Source organism: Podarcis pityusensis, assembly GCF_964106645.2.
Source record: "Podarcis pityusensis genome assembly, chromosome: 5".
Taxonomy (NCBI): Eukaryota; Metazoa; Chordata; class Lepidosauria; order Squamata; family Lacertidae; genus Podarcis; species Podarcis pityusensis.
Window position 1 is genome coordinate 44082027 of NC_138032.1, and position 17776 is coordinate 44099802.

The window sequence follows — 17776 nt, forward strand, 5'->3', positions numbered from 1 at the left end:
TAATCCAGAATGCGGCAGCTAGACTGGTGACTGGGGGCGGCCGCTGAGACCACATAACACTGGTCTTGAAAGACCTACATTGGCTCCCAGTACGTTTCCGAGCACAATTCAAAGTGCTGGTGTTGACCTTTAAAGCCCTAAACGGCCTTGGCCCAGTATACCTGAAGGAGTGTCTCCACCCCCATTGTTCTGTCCGGACGCTGAGGTCCAGCGCCAAGGGCCTTCTGGCGGTTCCCTCATTGTGAGAAGCAAAGCTACAGGGAACCAGGCAGAGGGCCTTCTCGGTAGTGGTGCCCGCCCTGCGGAACGCCCTCCCATCAGATGTCAAAGCGATAAACTACCTGACATTCAGAAGACATCATAAGGCAGCTTATGATGAGGGAAGTTTTTAATGTGTGATATTTTAGTGTATTTTTGGTTTCTATGGAAGCTGCCCAGAGTGGCTGGGGAAACCCAGCCAGATGGGCGGGGTACAAATAATAAATTATTATTATTATTATTATTATTATTATTATTAGGTATAGGGCAGTGGGCCTGGCTTGGCCAAAACAGCCTTGCCACCAAAACAGCCTTGCCACCAAATGAGGCATGGTGGGTCTAATTAGGTCTGCAGACTAGAGGTTCCCCAGTCTAGGCCCATCAAGCTACACAGCTTAACTAATTGTTCTTTACACCCCAAAAGTTGTATTATTTGACAGAATTTCCTAAAAATAATTTTCTTAAACAATTTAAGCTGTCCTTCACATTTTTTCCTGACATAAATTCAGAGCAGCTGCTCACATTATAAAGCATCAACATAAAATAGAAATGCATTCAATATAAAAATTTAAACCAAATATTACCAACCAAACAACATATAGGGACTACTTGGACTACTGCAATGCGCTCTACGTGGGACTACCTTTAAGGTAACCAGGAAACTACAACTAATCCAGAATGTTGCAGCTAGACTGGTAACTGGAGTGGCTGCCAAGACCATATAACACCGGTCCTGAAAGCCTACATTGGCTCCCAGTACATTTCCAAGCACAATTCAAAGTGTTGGTGCTGACCTTTAAAGCCCTAAACGGCCTCGGCCCATTATACCTGAAGGAGCATCTCCATGCCCATCATTCAGTCCAGACACTGAGGTCCAGCTCTGAGGGTCCTCTGGCGGTTCCCTCACTGTGAGATGTGAGGTTACAGGGAACCAGCAGAGGGCCTTCTTGGTAGTGGCACCTGCCCTGCAGAATGCCCTCCCATCAGATGTCAAGGAAATAAACAACTATCTGACTTTTAGAAGACATCTGAAGGCAGCCCTCTTTAAGGAAGTTTTTAATGTTTGATGTTTTATTCTGTTTTTAATCTGTTGGGAGCCGCCCAGAGTGGCTGGGGAAACCCAGCCAGATGGTTGGGCTATAAAAAATTAATAATACTGTAATAAATAAAAATATATCACAGGTAACAGCATAGAAATAATGAAGCCAAAATAACAAAAAACAGTGGTGTTTTAGCCAAAATGACAAAGAATTGTGCCAGAAATTTTAAGTTAATGGAACTTTGTAGTTGAGAGGTTTTTATGGGTCAAAATGTTTTAGAAGCAGTCACGTGAGGGTAGTGAGCCTTGAGAGGCTGCTAAGAATTATTTAAATACTATACATACTCTTCATAAGTATTTGCTTACACCTCTGTAAACCTCCTAGTTTGGCCACTAGAGAGTAGTATAAGGCTACTTAGCAACCACATTCTGTAATTATACTCTCCCTTAAAGAAGAGCACTGAGTGACAGCAGTTCTTGATAACTGTACAAACTTTACTTCGTTTTATTTATAAATAATGTTAGTTGTTTCTTTATAAAATGCCCCAAAAACAACATATAAGGTGATTTATCTATTTAAATAAAGCTCATAAACAAGAACCAGTATTAAAAGGCACATTTAAAAATAAGGCTTTAAAAATTTGGGCCTCCTAGAAGCACTTTCTAAGTAAAAAGTGTTTAGCTGGTTGCTAAAGAGTAAATTAATGGGGCCTGGCAAAACATTTTGAGACATAGGGAAGTGCCTGCACCCAACTTTGAATTCCCCACTGAGCTCTTTTAAGCTTTTCTATCACAATATTACTGTATAGGATAAATTAAGTTATAATTAAAACACATCCCATACCCCACCAAAAAACAGGGACTAACATAAAAGGGCAACTAAGAAGAGGTACGACTCACCAGTGCTGCTACTCTACTCAACAGGAAACCGTTAGCAGCAGAAGAGACACAGAAGGCTTCTATTTAAAGGCACAGAAGCCATGAGAACCTTTATACTGATTTGCCTATCCACACTTGACAATCTGACACTACGAATATGTTAGAAATTTAAAGAAAAATCACCACAACTCAGGTGTGTTCCGTAAGAGGGTGGGAAACAAGATAGAACTTCTTCCTTATTGGAACTTTTAAACAAAGATGCAGAAGGTTTGAAATTCCCAGAGCAGTAGCAAAAGAAGGCTGTCCATTGCACAGCAGCTACGGTAAATGGTGCTTAATTGCTAGCACTGAATAATAGAGTTGGTGCTAGTATAGCATTAGTAGGAAAATAAAAAAATCACTTATTTGTTGGCTGGAAGTATCCAAACTCTGGTAAGATAAAGAGGAAGAATAATTTATGTTTATTTAATAAGTTATATCCTGCTTTTTCATTATGTGAATTCAGGGCAGCTCACATAATAAAACATCATACGTTCAATATATAAAATGGCAACAAAATTAAAAACCAGCAAAACAACATATATCATAGAAATAATAGCACTAAAAGATCAAAGTCAAAAGAACAATAACTAAATTTTTTTAAAAAAAACCTCTGGACCAACCAGGTTTTGATCCAAATACCTAAGAGAATAGTGCCAGGGCCTGACAAACCTCTCTTGGGTGCTGCAGCTGAAAAGGCCTTGTTCCTCATGGCTGCCTCCCATCTCATTTAAGAGTAGTACCAGGAGCAAGGCCTCAAGATGTTAAATGAAGCAGAAAAAGGAACACGACAGGGGTGCCCCTTATCACCCTTGCTATTTATTTCTGTCCTGGAGGTGCTGCTTAACTTGATCAGGAAGGATCAGCAGGTGGAAGGAATACAGGTCGGAGGAAAACAATATAAACTGAAGGCTTTTGCAGACGATTTGGTTTTGACATTACAGGAGCCAGAATCTAGCACAAAAAGAGCTTTAGAACTAATTTCTGAGTTTGGTCGGGTGGCGGGATTTAGATTAAACAAACAAAAAACTAAGGTTTTGGTAAAAAATTTGACACCTTCAGAAATAGATGGGTTTCAAAAGGAAACAGAATTAAATGTGGCAAAAAAAGTGAAATACCTGGGGGTTAACTTGACAGGGAAAAATTTGAATCTATTTAAAGACAATTATGTAAAATGTTGGACAGAAATCAAAAAGGACCTAGAAATTTGGTCAAGATTGAAACTTTCCTTGTTGGGAAGAATTGCTGCCGTTAAGATGAATGTATTGCCAAGAATGCTGTTTCTGTTTCAAGCCCTGCAGATCGTGGACAGAGTGGAGTGTTTTGGAAAGTGGCAGAGGGACATTATGAAGTTTGTCTGGCAGGGCAAAAAGCCCAGAATAAAATTTAAAATATTAACAGATGCAAAGGAAAGAGGGGGATTTGCCCTGCCGGACTTAAGGTTGTACTATGAAGCTGCATCCTTCTGCTGGATGAAAGATTGGTTTTTGTTAGAAAACACTGATGTCCTAGATCTGGAAGGGTTTAACAATGCTTTTGGATGGCATGCATATTTGTGGTACGACAAGGTGAAGTCTCATAAGATGTTTAAAAACCATATTGTCAGGAAATCTTTGTTCATTGTCTGGACTAAATACAAGGACTTAATTGAAAATAAGACTCCGAGGTGGCTATCACCGATGGAGGCTAAGGCCACAAAAATACTTAATATGGGGGGTGGCTGGGCAAAATATTGTGAAATAATAGAAAGAGAAGGTGACACTTGGAGGTTGCAGAGTTTTGAAAAATTGAAAGGAAAGGTGCGAGACTGGTTGCATTATGCCCAAATTTTAGAGATCTTTAAAAAAGATAAAAAAATCGGCTTCCAGGTGGAAAAATCAGAATTAGAGTTGGAATTACTTGAACCTAAGACGAAAGTGCTTTCAAGAATGTATAACTTGTTGCTTAAATGGAATACTCAAGATGAGATGGTTAAATCAGCCATGATTAAATGGGCACAAGACATTGGATACAACATTATGTTTGAAGACTGGGAAAGGTTATGGACCACCGGTATGAAATTTACGGCATGTAGTGCCTTAAAAGAAAACATTATGAAAATGATATACAGGTGGTACATGACCCCAGTCAAACTTGCAAAGATATACCATTTGTCAGACAATAAATGTTGGAAATGTAAGGAGGCTGAAGGAACATTCTTTCACCTCTGGTGGACATGTCCGAGAGTGAAGGCTTTTTGGGAAATGATTTATAACGAGTTGAAAAAGGTATTTAGGTATACCTTTAATAAGAAACCAGAAGCCTTCCTTCTGGGCATTGTGGGCCAGAGAGTGTTAAAGAAAGATAGAACTTTCTTTTTATATGCAACTACAGCAGCAAGAATTCTTATAGCTAAATATTGGAAGGCACAGGAGCTACCCACACTGGAAGAGTGGCACACGCAACTGATGGACTACATGGAATTAGCCGAAATGACGGGCAGAATCCGAGACCTGGGAGAAGAGGCAGTGGAAGAGGACTGGAAAAAATTTAAGGACTATCTACAAAAACATTATAAGCTATATGAAAGTTGAGAATTTGCTAAGTTTTGAGGAAAACATGCTTCAGTATTGAAAATTGAAAATGATTGAAACTAAGTTATAACGGTGAAAAGTTTTAATTTAGAATATATAAACAGATGAAAGTACAAAAACATACGAAACAAGGTATTAATTTGCTGTATAATACTCTTTTATTGTAAAGAATGCAGGGATGGAAGATTTGGGGAAGTCCAGTTGAATATGAAAAAAGATGTGGAAAAGTGAATTTTCTTTTTTTTTCTAATTTTTTCTCTCTTTGTAAAACTGCTTTTGTTGTGTAAATTGATGATGGATTTTGACTTTGGAAAATAAGCAATAAAAAATATTATTAAAAAAAAAAAAAAGATGTTAAATGAAGCATACAGAAAGGTACATATGGAAAACAGCAGACCCCCAAGGTAACCAGTTACCACTGTTTACCCCCTTAAAGGTTTGAATTAGTGCCTTATCTTGAGCCTAGAAACTAACAGGTAACCAGTGCAAGTTGGATGTATTATGTCCTAAACAACTGACCTCAGCCAGCAATTTGGCGGCAGCATCTTTGCACCATTTGTATTAAGTAGTGGGTGGACATAGCAGACAACACAGAGATTTCTCCAAGTACAGTGGTACCTCTGATTACGTACTTAATTCGTTCCGGAGGTCCATTCTTAAACTGAAACTGTTCTTAACCTGAAGCACCGCTTTAGCTAATGGGGCCTCCCGGCTGCTGCTGCGCTGCCAGAACACGATTTCTGTTCTCATCCTGAAGCAAAGTTCTTAACCCAAGGTAATATTTCTGGGTTAGCAGAGTCTGTAATCTGAAGCATCTGTAACCTGAAGCGTATGTAACCCGAGGTACCACTGTAGTTCTTTATAAGTAAGCTGGAACTGAACTGAACAGCAAACAGCTCAGCTGGCCTGCTTTATAGGCAGCCGGCTGTCAACACTGTAACAACAACAGCCCAGGGTTTCCTGCCTAAATTACCGTATTTTTTACTCTATAAGACTCACTTTTTTCCTCCTGAAAAGTAAGGGGAAATGTGTGTGCGTCTTATGGAGCGAATGCAGGCTGCGCAGCTATCCCAGAAGCCAGAACAGCAAGAGGGATTGCTGCTTTCAGTGCGCAGCGATCCCTCTTGCTGTTCTGGCTTCTGAGATTCAGAATTTTTTTTTCTTGTTTTCCTCCTCCAAAAACTAGGTGTCTCTTGTGGTCTGGTGCATCTTATAGAGCAAAAAATACGGTAACTTACTGGACCTGAGTGAAAACTATATAAACAATTCCCCCCTGGTGGCCAGGGTGAGAACTTCAATACATAACAATTTGAATTGTTCAGATGCTTTTCAAGGGCTGTAAGCCTCCATAGAGAGCACACAGCAGTAGTCTAACCTGTAGGTAACTATGTAAGTAACCTGTAGGTAACTTGTCAGGAAGGGGAATAGCACTAGCTGAGGGAGCAGCTGAAGATGATACCTGCCCTTTCCTGCCTTTGTCCAGTCACCATGGGGTGGGTCGCAGAACCAGAAAACAGGGATCCAGGACCTTGTCACAGAGATGCAGCAGTTCAGGGATTAGAGGATCCATCCAAATTCCAAAATACATTTTAGGGCAACACCTTGATTAGGCCAACTAAAATGTCACAAAATAATGTGCAAAGCTTTTGTGTTCTGAATTCTTTACCAAGCTGGATGCTTTAAAAAATGAAGTGTGGTGGGGGAGAGAAAGGAAGGCTGCTGTTCAAGCCATCCGAATCTTAGCATAGACTGTGGAAGGAGGTAGAAATCCATAATGTGGAATTTAATATGCTATGTTAATTCCACGGTTGGGGAAATGTGCCTTGATGTGTAACTCTCAGAGCAAAAGTGTATTTCTTTCTGTGATCTGTAATATAATAGTCCAAGAAGTAATAACGGAGGTTTTTTGTGGGAGTGCTATAGAAAAGCAAACATAGCAACTGCTGCATTCACGTGTTGAAACTTTGGCTGCAATTCTAACCGTCTACTCAGAATTCACAGGTGCTTACTTCCAGGTAAATAGAGTTAAGGTTACAGTCTTTGCCATTAGCTCAAGCAAGTTCTGTTCAGAAAACCAGCAAAAAAAGTACATAGTATGATGCAAAAATGAAATGCTGGATGATTTTTGACAAAGGGCATTGACACTGCTGCCAACTCTCATGTCGCATCTTGCTCTACTTGTAAATATTCCAGCTTCCTAATGCCGTTGCTAAACGGGATCAATCACTGCCCACTTCCTCTATTGTCAAGGCCCTTTCATGTTGCAATAATCCCTGTTTCGCTTCTGCTGCAAAGGTGGCTTGCATTTGAAAAGAATGTGCCTTAAAAAAAATAATCCAGAAGGCTTTTATAAATTGCTGTGCCTCTAGTGACAAGCCGAGTTAGTTTTTAATGAAAAGCAGCTGCTGGTGCTTGCAATCTGGACAGGAAGAAGAGGGTATTTAACCTTTCTTCGTGGTCAATATTTCTGTGTCATCCTTCAAGCTTATTTTTCACCCTGTGGAGAAAAAATATAGGAAGACTATTATCTGTTATCCCTTGGTGTGTGCGTGTGTGTGCACACACAGCCAGGAAACATGGTGAGGAGGGGAACTATTTTAAAGGTAAACAACTTGGGAATGATTAAGCACCTCCCCACCCCTAATATTGCAGTGCCACCCCTATATCATGTGCCACCAAGAGCAGAATGGTAATTAACTCTTCTAGTTCAACATTTTTCATCAGAGAACCAGCCAGATGGACATGTCCTTTGTATTATGGTTAGCAGCTCCAGTCATGCTTTTTAAAACAGATCCTCAGTACCTCCACTAAACTCCTTAGCACTTAAGCATCAGAGTCTTATTCCTCTGCCCATCAAAGTGTCTTAAATTACTGATGGGATTAACATGGGGGATGGCAGGGTTGGTGCCCTCCAGAAGATGTTAGACTACAACTCCCTTTGTCACTGGCAATTCTCTGACTAGGGCTGATGGGAGTTGGAGTCCAACAGCATCTGGACAATACCACATGGGCTAAAACAAGCAATACTGTATGCGGAATTGGTAAAGGTAAAGGGACCCCTGACCATTAGGTCCAGTCGTGACCGACTCTGGGGTTGCGGCGCTCATCTCGCTTTATTGGACGAGGGAGCCGGTGTACAGCTTCTGGGTCATGTGGCCAGAATGACTAAGCCACTTCTGGATCCAAAATGCAGCAGTCTGATTGGTCCTAGAACAATGCAGCAGTATGATTGGTCGGCAGGAGCCACCCAATCCAGCTCCAGATAGAAGTGAATCCACAACCTGATTGGCCTACAGGAGAATTCCAGAATTAGCCAATCATGTGCAGCCCATTGTGTAAATAATGTATATAAGCAGATACTTTGAGGGGACATTCATTCCCTCCTCACCACTATGAGCTGAATAAAGAGCATGAAATCCACTCGACTCTGAGTATATTTCAGCACAGAAGACCAATCTACTGTGGAGGTAATAATTATGCAGTTGCAAAAGTGTTGGGGCAGGGTTGTACCTGCAGCTTCTTATACTCAAGCAGGAACTGCTATTGTGGTTCCCGTGGGCTTCTTTACTGTCAGATGGCAGATTCTCAGGAACTATGATCCTCATGTGTGGGGGCTCCCTTTGGATCCTAGCCAATGTCTGCTTTTAATCTAGTTCTGTGCTTTTGTGTCACTTCAGACTTTACAACTCAGAAGTATTAAAACTCTTTAGATGTGAAAAATGTGATTTGCCCAATCCTGATAGTTTCTCAGTTGGCAACATCTAAGTGTACATCATCATGGGGAAAAACGACATTATCCTGGCATGGAAAATACGTTATGCCAATATTACAGGAGAACACAGTACAGTGGTACCTCGGGTTACATACACTTCAGGTTACATACCCTTCAGGTTACAGACTCTGCTAACCCAGAAATAGTACCTCGGGTTAAGAACTTTGCTTCAGGATGAGAACAGAAATCGTGCTCTGGCGGCGCAGCGGCAGCAGGAGACCCCATTAGCTAAAGTGGTGCTTCAGGTTAAGAACAGTTTCAGGTTAAGGACCTCCGGAATGAATTAAATACTTAACCCGAGGTACCACTGTAGTATAAAAGTTTATGGTTAGTATGTAGAGCTTTCTGAATAAGATAGCAATTAGTCAAAAGTACTAAATTATATAATTTGTTAACTATACTGTACCTCAAAGCAGAATGCTTAAGCCTTACTGACTGCTTTCTTGATAAAAAAAAGCAGATGTTTACATAATTACTCACATTTATGTTATGTAGATGGGGCTAATCAAAAATATCTGATAGCAGATACATCCTAAGAACTAGTGGACAAAGAGGGGGGCAGGTGTTGGAAACATTTGCATTTAAAATAAAGGTTGGCAGGTACTTCTTGTTACCTGAGACAGAAAACCATTAAATAAAACCCCCTTCCCAAAAGCTTGCACAAGTGCCTCTGAAACTCAGCTACCGTAATTTGTACAGAGTCAAGTAGCAACAATGCCAAATGAGAAACTTGTGCACTGAGAAAGCTGCAAGTTCTACACCCAGTACTAATGTGCACGTAGGTAGTACCTTGCTTAGTTGTTAAGTTTAAGAACTGGACATTAAACTTTAGGCTGTGCACACACTATACCTTTAAAGCACATTCTTTCCCGCAAAGAATTATAGTACATATATTGTAGTTATCAAATAATTCTAGGCACTGTTAAGGGTTTCTGGGAACTGTGAGAGAGAATTTTTTAGGGAAATAATGTGTTTCAAGTGTGATGTAAAGGTACAGGGTGGACACAGCCTTAATTTGTGTCTTTGAAATTATCAAGCACTATTTCACAAACTGAAACAAAAGACCACCCTACTGTGAAAAGATAGGTACTTCTGCTTTTTCTTTTTTCTTTTTAAAAAATATTTTTATTAAACAATTTCAACATAACAAATTATCAGTCCAAATTATCAGTCCAGTTACATTATTTTTCACCTTCCCCCCACCCCACCTAGGACTTCCCTCAGCTCCCCTCTCTGGTTTCTTTACACATATTGTTCTCTGCATGTTATAAAATTGTACATATCCTTGCCTTGTCTATAATATGTTTAACTAATAAATTTGTGGCTGTTTATTCAAAACCTGCCAAGAAGTCCAGATCATTTTGTTGTCTTTTTAGATAATTTGTAAAAAGTTCCCATTCTTCCTTGAAGTCACAGTTGTCCTTAACACGCAGTTTGTATGTCAATTTAGCCAATTCCGCATAGTTCATCAATTTTTCTTGCTATTGTTCTTTCGTTGGGATTTCCTCATTCTTCCATCCTTGTGCTAGCAAGACTCTTGCTGCTGTTGTAGCATACATAAATAAGTTCTTTATTTTTCTTGGCAGGTCTTGTCCTAGGTACTTCTGCTTTTTCAAATTAATATGAAAATCTTTGCAGGGAACTGTAACTTTAAAAAGTGAACCAGAAAACCCCTATTCTTCCCCTTTGTTCCAGTACACAATAAAATAGTTTCAATGAAACATCCTGTCAGTTTTTGCCAGTTGCACTCTGTGAGTAGCTTCCTCTCACTGCTCAAGAGTATCTAATCCACAAAACCAGGACAATCTCAGTAGCCATGTTAATCCCTCAGAACAAGTAAAGTGATATTAATTCTAACATTAACTAGTCCAGTAAAAAGCATAGTATAAAAGTACTGTATGAAGTGGGGACAATTGCAGTGATCACCAACTATGACTATCTCGTCAACAGTATGGTATTTAGGCGTTTTCCATGCGCTCTGGCACTCGTCACGGTCCTCCATGCGCCAGAAGTGGTTTAGTGTCATGCTGGCCACATGGCCCAGAAAACTGTTTGTGGACAAAGGCCAGCTCCCTCGGCCTGAAAGCGAGATGAGCGCCGCAACCCCAGAGTCGCCTTCGACTGGACTTCACCATCCAGGGGTCCTTTACCTTTTACCTTACCTTATTTAGGTCTATAAAAACATAGTTCAAAGAATGCTATCTACCTACGTAATAAAGACATTGTCGCCTTGCAGTATTTCTTACCCACTCTACCCAAAGATCCTAGGGCGGGTTACAGCATTAAAACCCAATGGGGAAAATATTTTCAAACAAACTACAATCATAAAAATAAGGTGGGTCCTAAAAACATACACCTCACATGTCAAAAGCCAGGGTAAAAAGGTGTAAGCTATTTGGTTTATTGTGTCTTTTACCTCCATGGGGCAGAGTGCCGTGTGGGTTGTTTTGTTTAGCATAAAAATGCTTTGAGTTTTCTCTGATTATTCACTGCAAAAATCCAGAGTGATCTATCCCAACAAGTTGTCACCTGAAAGTGTTTCATAACCTCAGACAACAAATGACACAACACTGGCCCTCGGTTGGGCTACCGTGAGACTGGTTCCAGTGAGTGGGAAGGATAAGAGAGAGCCAAAGCAAAAAGTGAAGCACCAGTGCAGACTGTCCTAAATTGTCTATATAAATCATGATGTGGGGGATAAGAGCCTGATCACGATGCTATTTCATCAGAATGTTTTCATCATTTATTTGTTGAAATATGCATCTGCTGTTATACTCTGGCTCAGCTGTGGCTGGCTGCTAACCAGAACGTTGGTAGTGTGAGCCCACACAGAGAAGGCTGTGGGCAGGATTCCTGCAATTGCAGGGGATTGAACTTGATGACCCTCAGGGTCCCTTCCAACTCTAGAATTATATTATTCCATGTAGCAGCATCTCTCTGTGTACATGATGCTTTCCAAGGAAGAGGCATGGCAGTTCTTTACCCCAAGAGGCTTATAAACCAAACAAGGCACAAGGAGATGGAGGAAGGAGGAATGCAATCATAAGTATGCAACACAGACCCCCATGCTCAGAACAGTCGTACAGACAGCTGTGGGACACTGAAAATTACACACACTCTCTCTCTCTCTCTAAAAGAAGCACATTCTTTACAATCATTAGAGGCAACTGTAGGTAAGCAATATATACATTTATTTAGCTAATAAATAATAATATATTCCACATAGAATTTCTCATGCAAGTATCAGCACAGAGTATCATAGATGTGTTTCCAGAGGAACATCACTTTTCCTGTTGATCTGTCCCTCCAGTTTTAATTTCCTTGCCTCCATTCATGCTGTTTCTGTGCTTCCTGTAAACCAGAATCCAGGAAATTTCTGGTTTTCCTTATTTGATAAACAATAGCCTATTGTGCTTCCTAATGATGGCTAGCCAAAAAGGTCATTCTTTCAAAGTAACTGACTTTCTCAGCCCTAGGTAGGAAGGATTACAGAATGACAAGCCTACACTTCAGCAGTCCTAAATTGGCTCTTGCTTCTAATGTGTAACGTTTGACAGTAATGAAATGTGCAGACTACTGGCAGCTCTAACTCTCTCCTCTGCTAGTGTCCAGCACAGCCTTCCATAACCTGGATGTTTTGACAAAAACATGCTGGCTGGGACTGATGGGAACTGTAGTCCCAAACATCTGGAGGGCACCAGGGTGGGGAAGGCTGTTCTTGCAGATGGCAGTGTTGAGCATGAGACTGAGTAGCTTTAAACAAGTCATTCAGTGAGTTATTGGGAAGCTGAAGGTGCTATAACTAGTGCAATTTTTCTAGAAAAAGAAGTTGCTTGTTCTCTTCTAATGGCAGTGGAACCCACCTAACAGGTGCTGGAACTGAGTTCCTGTGAGTTCTGGCTGAAAAAAATCCCTAGGCATAACAACAAATAACCTTCATGTGCACATGTGCCAATATTTTACAAATACGTAAATATGTAAATATGAAATGACCCTAAACTTGAGGACCAGGTCACACAACTACTTAATGGGCATTGTTCAAAAATGGCTCCAGGTTTGACATGGTTATGGGATTACCTGGCAGCAGCGCAGGTGATCATTTACATTTCCCACAATACCACTGCTGGCATAGTATTAGCGGGTCTGTGGCATTGTGGGAAACTAAGATGGCTACTCCCAGACTTGGGAGGTGTGTGTCAGGATAGGAATCAGCACTGGTGAGCCCTGTCAAGACTCTGAGGGTCCAATAGTTGTCCAGGGGTGCTGACAGCGGGGCTGGTTTGGTTGTCAGTCCAGGCAGACATTTTTTTTAATCTACCTGGATTGAATAGCATGTGTAAATTTGCCCAACGGTATTTATGACAAGAAGAAGCAACCACTGCACCTGGGTTGATCCATTCTGGTTCCCCCCCCCCCCGAGTTGGGTATCAATAGATAACTAAGGACCAGAAGACCAGAAGGGTTTGTAATGAGAGGTCACTATAGCATGCATCTGGAAATAACAAGAATATTGATAGCCATTCAATTATGCTTCAGCTGCTAAATTCTGAAGTGGGGTGGGGGGAGAAGAGATGGCAGGACCCTCCTTTTCTGTTCAAACAAGGCAGGAGAAAATGCAGCCTCCAGCAGAAATGGCTCCCTGTCCTCCTGCTCACCTTTCTATTTTCACGCGTTCTTTCCTTTTCTGGGAATAGACAGCTGCAATGACAGGTCCAGGGAGTTTCTTGAGAACTGGATCCTGGCAGGCTTGCTTCTGCGGGATGCTTGACTTGCCCTCCCACGCTTTCCTCATTTCTCAGAAAAGCCTGGAAACCAAAAGGTTGAAAAGGAGGGGGCAGTGGAAGTTGCCTCAGCAGTCCAGGAAGAGAAGTGAGTAAGTGGCTTGTCATATTTAAGTGCCTCTGGCTGCCTTTCTCCTGCAGCCTAGGAAGAAACAGCTGGAGCTACAGCAGAGAAGAGTTAACAGGTAAGTGCTGTTTTCATATCACTATTTGAAATTATGTGCTGAAAACGAGAGGTGTTCCTCTCAAGGCAAAGAAACAGCTCTGTATGGTGAGAACTTTTTCTTGTTTGAACTACATTTTGTATGTTCTAGAACCTGAAGTTTTAAAAATTAAATCTCAGCAAGTTATCACTGTAGGCTAGTATTCCAAATCAAAGCAGCATACATAGTGAATGATCTTGTTCTTGAAGAAGGATCTATCATTTCAAACTACTAGAGTTTTGTACATTTTTCTTGTTTGTTTTTGTCAACAGTTAAGGGTGTTTTTGAGGAGATGTTCTATTTTTGGTAGTTAGGAAAGGAAGGGCAAGAGGTGAGATGTGTTTAAGATGCAGGAACATAAAGTTCAGGTTAAATAGATGGGAAAGTCAAAAAATCTTAACAGTAGGAATAGTTGGATGGTGGTATCTCTGACAAAATGCAGTTTAAGTAGTTTGCATAAACTTCACTTAAGGGTAACCGGGATTCAATTCTCTCTCTCTCTCTCTCTCTCTCTCTCTCTCTCTCTCTCTGTGTGTGTGTGTGTGAGAGAGAGAGAGAGAGAGAGAAGAGTAAAACTCACTGAGGACAAGTAGGTGAACTTGAATTAGAGTTAAAATTTACAGAGGTGTTGGCAATTTCAGCCTCAGTTGCCTCTGTCAGGTGGGGGTAATAAATAACAATTTATCATATTATTGAAAGATTTAATAAGATAGAGAACTTTTGAAGGGGCAGTGTAAATAACTGCCTCAGCACTTATACTTTAGACTTACACTATAGGTTTTACTTTTATAGGGTTAGGCATTCATGCAAATGCCGCTGCTGCACTATTGTCTGTAACTGTGACTTCATTCACATGTCACAATAAGCCACAGTTTGTCTTAAACTTTGATTTAATCTTGAATATGTGTCTGCCCAGGCCATACGGGTCCCCATTCAAATTCTGATGCCTGGGCCACTCAAACAAGGCATACACTGGTCTGACAAACTGAGCCATGGTTTGCTTCAAAAAAACCAAAAGCAGTAAGCCAGAAATAAAGCATGAATATGCCTTATTCTAATATTTATGGGCAGTCACTAGAAAGAACATGGCGATTATTATTTTTGGCAATATTCCTTTTGAAAAAATTGTGTCTCTTCTATATCCCTGTGCTCCAATCAAAAAGGCAGAAACACTTTTGTGCTAATCCAGCAAATGGGATTCATGTGTGGGAGCTGCAAAAGAAAGGATTAGTTTTAGAACTGGGTAATGGGTATTGTGGCAGGGTATGGTTATGAGACATGGAACTTGTGCAACAGAAAAGACATCTTCCACTTCCTACATTCCATATCACTTATCTGAACCGCACAGTCTCTGCCTACTCAGAACATATTTTGCCATAGTGAACTGGCTTGAATGCAATGAGTACTAGCACTGCTGAAGTCAGTTGAGATCACAGTACAAGGGAAGAAAATAGGTGTCGGCCCTCTGAGTGCCATCAGTTCTGAGACACTATACTCCCCCATCCAGAAGCACACTGAAATGATTGTGTAAAACTAAAATAAAGCACAGCTTCTACTTCCCATTGTTGCACTCACAACAATTGGCTTGAGGGGGAAAACTAGGAGGCTAATCTAGCCTCTACAAGGGTAAAAAACGCAGCACATTAGAATTGACAGAAATGGAATTAGTTACTACACATTAAAAAGATTATGTCGATAAGTGCCTTCAAGTTATGGTGGAAGACACCTCAAGACAGAGCCTGACACCTGACAAATTAGGGAAGGGCCATAGCTCAGTGGCAGAGCACCTGCTTTGCAAGCAGAAGGTCCCAGGTTCAATCCCTGGTATCTCCAAGTAGGGCTGGGAGAGAGTCCCTGTCTGAAGTAATGGAGAACCACTTCCAGCCAGTGTAGACAGTACTGAACTGAAGAGACCAATGCTCTGACTCAATCTAATGCAGCTGCCTGTGTTCCTAAATTTCAAGTGGGAGAACATTCCAGAGCTGTGGCACCGCCACATGAAAGGCTTGGTGGTGTTAGTTTGGAAGGAGAGGATCCCAGTCACCCTCATACAACACAAGAATGAAAGACGGACTGGTGTTGGCTTTGGCCAGGCCTATGTCTGAAGGAGAGCTCTTGGGCTGTTTCCACAAGCCATTGCCCTGTACACATAAACCCTTCTAAACTTGCAAAGGCCAAACCACTTTTCTTGTTTTTAACTTGCCCCTCGTTTTTGTTATCCTGGCAAAGGTTTGTTCTTGCTACACACATTGGGCAGACCATACCATTAGACAGAATGAGGAGACTGCCTCAGAAGACAGATGTTGAGGGGCAGTAGACCCCCCTCCTCCCTGTTCCTCCTCAGTCCCCAGACCAATCCCTTCTGTCGGTGGGCAAAGCTGTGGAGGCTACCTAGCCTGCTGCTTCCAGGTGTGGTGAAGGAAACTCTGCCATCAACCAGTTTTGAAGTAAGATTCAACCCACATTTTGCTTCTGTGCATAGAATGGGGAGCGGGGCATCTTGCCCTTTACCTTCAGCTGCAGAATGGCCTAGCTTGGGCCAGACCAGTACACACAGATTATCATAGAGTTTATGATGGTGAAGAAGAGTTGCATGCATTTCACTTGATCCAAAATATCCTTGATGTTAGATGAGAATCTTCTTACTGCCTTGCCCTAGCAAGCCTAAGAAGCATCATCTGAAGAGAGGTTCTTCAGGCATACATACAGTAAAATGGCTAAATCCCCAGGTTTCTGTTATTCTGGGATTTCTGAAGCCATCTCATCAAGCAACCTATCCTTCTGGCCCCCACCAATCTGGAAATATTTCTGCTGCTAGGGAAAACTTTTTCAGCCTGCAACTACATTTTTAAAACTTATAGACCAGGCCCTTCCCTGCTCTATATTTTGAAGCTCCTTGGGAAATATTCCAGCTTAATGCTGGAATATTTACAGCACTAGAGGTTCTGCTGGCTGAAGACATTCTGAGGAGTCCCTGTTTTATATGACAATAACATGATCACCATTGTACCAAAAGCAAGGTACAAGAACAGTATTTGTATACCAACATGTAGCCACCCAAAAATAAGAAGGTAGGGGCTTCTACTTAGTTGAGAGACCACCAAGTATTCAGAAGTATGTATACTCATAAACTGAAATAGTAACAAACAAGAACTAGCCCTGTGATCTTCCAGAAGGTCAGTGAGTACACAAATGAGTACACAGGGTTGTTGAGTTTTTTGTTTTTTAAGAGTAACTCATCTGGAGAGACAACAAACCTACTATTGAACACAAAATACAGCAACTTTTTTGTTGCCATCGTTTTAGTGGGAGTGGAAGAGATACAACATGATTGCCCAATCACAGCTGTACAAAAATCCTGGATTTCACAATTTATTTTTAATCAGCAGGTTTCACTTCTGTCCTAGTGGAGAAAAAACCCAGGGCCTAAGAGGAGGCAGAAGTCAGGCAGGCTTGCCATTAAGCTGAGTGGTTTAAACACAGACTGATGAAGATGTCAGTGGGATGGGTAAAAAGGAGGGCAAAAGCAGACCAGGAATTTGACATGCTTAAAATATATGGGAGGACAAAGAAAAATTCTAAGATTTAAGGTTCTCATCCTCTGCAGTAGCAGGGGATGGGGAACCTGTACACTTCCTATTTTTAAAAGTACTAAAAACATAAAAAGAGCCTGCTGGGTTGGGCCAATGGCCCATTTAAGTCCAGCATCCTGTTCTCACAGTGGCCAGCCGGATGTCTATGGGAAATACACAAGCAGAACCTGAGCCCAAGAGCAGTGTCCCCTCTTGTGATTTCCAGAAGCTGGTATTCAGAAGCATCACTGCCTCTGACTGTGGAGACAGAGCATAGAATCCACCATGGCTAGCAGTCGATACTGGGTGGTCTCTCTTTTTAATGCTACCGATAAACTAGTTTTTCACCTATGTTGTCATATTAAGAGTTTTGACATCTCTAATAATATAATTGCATCTGGCTTTCTCCTACAGATGGCCGCTTCAACCAGCAGGAGTCCCACATGGCTGCCTAGCTCTGAGAACTGAATTCCATAGGCTTTGGGAACAATTGAAACGCCCCGTGGATTCAGTTCTACAGCTAGACAGCAACTAAACTCCAGGAGCTGGAGAGTTTACTCTTGTGTGTTATCTTGTGTGTCATCAAGGGGATCCGTCAAGACACATAACCATAAGCCAATATAGCTGAACATTTGCCATCTACTTGGATTATCCTTTTTC

At 41.3% G+C, this 17776-nt stretch overlaps 1 protein-coding gene across 1 annotated transcript in view; it reads right to left on the reverse strand.

The window, feature by feature from the left end:
- SLF2 (SMC5-SMC6 complex localization factor 2) overlaps positions 1 to 2242 on the reverse strand; it is a 40961-nt gene extending 38719 nt beyond the window's left edge. The window contains exon 1 of the mRNA XM_081007365.1: positions 2198 to 2242. The gene's annotated coding sequence lies outside the window, so the exon portion shown is untranslated. The remainder of the gene's footprint in view (positions 1 to 2197) is intronic.
- Between the last annotated feature and the right edge of the window lie 15534 nt (positions 2243 to 17776).